We start from the raw sequence: 4,642 nt of genomic DNA, 5'->3' as shown, positions 1-4,642 counted from the left end.
ATAGGTGCTAGGACAAGAGATAAAGTTTTTGACTGTGTTTATTAATAGAAAACTTTACTAATAACTTAGTTATGTTTTTCAACTTTCAAAGAACCTGTGGAGCTGTGAAAGTTGATGGAATTTATTCTTATAATTGCTCCACATGGATACACATGCAAACATTCTCAGTTGTAAACTTTTATTTCAATCTATGATTTAAATTTTCTCCGTGAACTTGTGATGAACTTTTTACCAAGTGATCATGTATTCTGAAAAGATGTATGAATGCAGTGGTAAAAAAGAAAAGTCTTGAGAATTGAAAAGAAATTTTTAGACAGAACACATTTTGGACAGAACTGAACTAAAAAAAAAATGACAACCTACAGATTGGAAAAAGAAGAAAGTGTCCCGGCCCATACTGCCCTGCTTTGTGGGCCAAAATGTTTCGGCCTGCTCCACTCCACGCTTGGCTGCCACTGTGTCTTGGCCCAAGCTGCTGCTCTGGTCCGAGGGTCAGGGTCTAGCGAGAGAGAGAGTGGGGATAAAGGGGAAGAGACACGAAGAATGGAGACAAGACAGAAAGTCTGATCAAGTCTCGTTTATTGAAGGGAATTCTGAGGTATTTATACACTTTTGCCACGTGCCTTGTAGGCGCGTGGATACCACGTGCCTTGCAGGTGTTGATATGACGTAAGCCTTACAGGCGTCTATAGCATGGACAGCACATGCACCTCAATGCCTTGCAGGCTTGGATAGCACGTGCACCTTATAAGTATGTATGGCGTAGATAGCACGTGGACAGCACGTGAACTGCATGCCTTGCAGGCTTGACTACTACGTGCGCCTTGCAGCTGGGGGCAGTAAACAGCAAAACAAAATATGTGGGATAAACAATATACTTATCAGAGTGTGCTTCAGCTGTTGTAGGCTATTGAAAACCAAATCTCTTATCAGGGTATATGGTTCCAGATGGCTGCAAAGATAATCTAGCCGCTTTCTGCTAAAAGTTGGCTCCCAACAATAAAGCTCACGGGTCCAGGACTTGGAGTAACAACATAATTCTTGGATACTCAAGGCAATACATAAATCCTACAAGTTAATATCATTGGGCATGTTTTCAAATAATATTTCATCTTCATTGGAGTGAAGTAATATCTCATGAATATCTTTTAAGTCATTTTTTATATATTGTTGTCAAAACCCTTCATAGGACAAGCTATCTTTACCAACCCTACATCCAGTGGAGAACTAATATCTAAAATATAAAAAGAACTCAAGAAGTTAGACTCCAGAGAATCAAATAATCCCATTAATACATGGGGTACAAAGCTAAACAGAGAATTCTCAAGTGAGGAATCCTGAATGTCTGAGAAGCACTTAAGGAAATGGTAAAGGTCCTTAGTCATCAGGGAAATGCAAATCAATAAGGCCCTGAGATTCTACCTTATACCAGTCAGAATAGCTAAGAACAAAAGCTCATGTGACAACAGATGCTGAGGAGGATGGGGAGAAAGAGCTAAACTCCTATATAGCTGGAGGACTTGCAAGCTGCTACAACCTCTCTGGAAATCAGCCTGGTTGTTACTCAGGAAATTGGAAAGAGGTCTCAGCTATACTGCTCCTGGGCATATACCCAAAAGATGCTCCAACTTATAACAAGGACATATGCTCCACTATGTTCATAACAGCCCCATTTTTAATAGACAGAAGCAGGAAACAACACAGATATTTCTCAACAGAGGAATGGATACAGAAAATGTAGTACAGATACATATTGGGGTAGTACTACTACTCTATTAAAAACAATGACTTCATTAAATATGCAGGCAAATGGATGGAACTGGAAAATATCTCCTGAGTGAGGTAACCTGGTCAGAACAGAACACACATAGTATGTACTCCCTGATAAGTGGATGTTAGCCAAAATGAAGATTGGGATACCCAAGATACAACTCACAGACCATATAAAACTCAAAATGAAATAAGTGGATGCTTCAGTTCTACTCACAAGAAGGAAAAAATGATAATCTGGGAAGTAGAGGAAGAAAGGGAGCCAGGAGGAAGAGAAGAGAAGGAGGGAAAAGGGCAGGCTGGTTCAGATACAGGAAGAGATGGGGATTATGACTCTAAAGGGCTGCTATGCCTTGCCTGAGACCTTTTGTCTGCAAAGTAACATTCTGCAGTTTTTCTTAGAACAAAACATCCTGTTGAAGGATGATGCCCCAGGAAGGGAATTTACACTTGACATCCTATTGCCCCCAGTTGTGTTCCTGTTTTTTCCTGAGTTTGTGTTTTTCCTTTCCTGGCTTGGTGTATATATTGAACATACCCAGTAAAGGCATTGGCATTCTCTCCTAACAGATGACCAGAGTCTGAGTCATTCTTTAATCCCCAGGCCTACGCCCGAGCTCGGTAATATGGTCAGTATCAGAGTTGTCAAGTGGAGGTCCCACCTCGGGAAAGAGAGGATCCTGCCTGACAGGATCTTTCCTGGAAGAAGCCAGCCCGCTCAGTGAGTGGAATATATTGGAGAAGCGGTGTGGGATCAAACTGAAACTAGTAAGTAGCACTATGAGATTTTGATCATTTTGATTGCACCATGGGAACTAGGAGTTCCTCCCTATAAGTAGTGGCACAGGATGATGTAGCTAAGAAATCCTTGCAAGAGGTGGAGAACAGCTCCAGTTCTGAGGATGAGGGAGAAATTTTAGAAAAGGAAAAATTGAAGAAATGCAAGGTCAAAATGTTGGAAGAGGAGCCTGGAAAAGGGGAAGCAAGAGCGGATGAGCAACTCAATCCCCGGGTGGTGGCAGTGGCAGCTGGGACAGCATGATGGCAGGGCCAGGGGCATTTCTGCCACTGCTGCAGCAGTGGTGGTGGGCGGCTGCAGGAGCTGCAGAGGCTACAGTCTACAGCAGCCATATAAAAACAAGAAAGAGAAAAAACCACCAAAACTGGTGAAAAGTGGAAATGGTTCAAAAGAGGGACAAGATACAACAGAAGCAGAGATAGCCAGCAGGAAAAACAGCCTTGCAACTGTCCAGTCTTTGACATTCACTAAAATAAAAGTAACAGTCCCTCATCCAATCCTAGTCCCTATGAAGAAAGACAAATGGCAGAACTCTTCAAGGTTTAATGCCAGCAATAATTGAGAACTGCAAAAACTCCCATCTTTACAAGTTGTTCCTCCTGCGGGTCAAGAGAAGCTTTTCATCTGGAAGCTATATCAGTGTTGTGTCCTCTTTGACTTTGCTTCTGACCCACTGAGTGACCTGAAGTGGAAAGAAGTAAAGTGAGCTGCACTAAGAGACAGTATAGAACATATCATCCACAACCGGAATAAGATCACAGAGCCCATTTACCCCGAAGCCATCCACATGTTTGCAGTTAATATGTTTCGAACCTTGCCACCCTCCTCCAATCCTATGGAAGCAGAATTCGACCCAGGAGGAGATGAACCAACGTTAACAGCAGCCTGGCCTCATCAGCAGCTTGTTTATGAATTTTTCTTAAGATTTTTAGAGTCTCCAGATTTACAGCCCAATATAGCAAAGAAATATATTGAACAAAAGTTTGTATTGCAGCTTCTAGAACTCTTTGACAGTGAGGATCCTCGGGAGAAAGATTTTCTAAAAACGACTCTGCACAGAATCTATGTGATGTTCTTAGGCCTGCATGCTTACATCAAAAAAAAAAAAAAAAACAGATCAATAATATATTTTATAGGTTTATCTATGAAACAGTTCACCACAATGACATAGTAGAATTACTGGAGATCCTGGGAAGTATAATTAATGGATTTGCCTTGCCACTAAAGGAAGAGTACAATATTTTCCTGTTGAAAGTGTTGCTGTCCTTGCACAAAATGAGGTCCCTTAGTGTCTACCATCCCAAGCTGGCTTACTGTGTCATGCAGTTTTTAGAGAAGAACAACACCCTCACTGAACCAGTGGTAATGGCACTTTTCAAATACTGGCCAAAGAATCACAGTCCAAAAGAATTAATGTTCTTATGTGAATTAGAAGAAATTTTACATGTAACTGAACCATCAGAATTTGTGAAAATTATGGATCTCCTTTTCCAACAGTTAGCCAAAAAAATGGTGGGTGGGAGGTCAGAAAAGCAGTTGTCCTCTTTTTGGCTCTGTTAGCAAAACAGAAGAAAAAGGCTGTTTCAGAGCCCTCCTAAGAGCAGGAGAAAATCAGGAGATGTCCTGCCTTCTCTCTGACTCCTACTGGAGAAATCCTTAGTTCTCCTTTCCCTGTCTATTGTCAGTTCTTGGAGTGCAAATCTGTCCACGTGTGTTAATTGTCTGTTTTGTTTCATTGTTTAAATGATTTTGTTCTATGTTTTATGTTAAAAAAGTGTTTATTGGGTATGATTAAAAATTCTCAACTTTGATAGTAGAAAGTTGGTTTAACTAGTAACTCAGGGCTGCAGAGATAGCTCAGCTGTTAAATGCCAGGCTATAGTAGAAAGAAAACATTTAACTTTGAAAAATTATCATGAAAACACAAAAAGGGGGAAGTTTACCTCACCACATGCAAGATTATACTTTATTTTATATATTCTAAATTTCTTTATTAGTGGATAAGGATGCATTGTCTGCAGCAGATAGACATTGGAAACGAGCCCAGAAGGCACTAGGCTTAGTGAAATGGAA

At 40.8% G+C, this 4,642-nt stretch overlaps 1 pseudogene; it reads left to right on the top strand.

The window, feature by feature from the left end:
• The first annotated feature begins 2,762 nt into the window (after positions 1-2,762).
• On the top strand, positions 2,763-4,129 carry LOC117722269 (serine/threonine-protein phosphatase 2A 56 kDa regulatory subunit gamma isoform pseudogene; annotated as a pseudogene).
• Positions 4,130-4,642: the final 513 nt, after the last annotated feature.

The sequence above is a fragment of the Arvicanthis niloticus genome, chromosome 17, assembly GCF_011762505.2.
Source record: "Arvicanthis niloticus isolate mArvNil1 chromosome 17, mArvNil1.pat.X, whole genome shotgun sequence".
Classification (NCBI taxonomy): domain Eukaryota; kingdom Metazoa; phylum Chordata; class Mammalia; order Rodentia; family Muridae; genus Arvicanthis; species Arvicanthis niloticus.
This window is presented reverse-complemented; position numbering and strand designations above follow the sequence as displayed.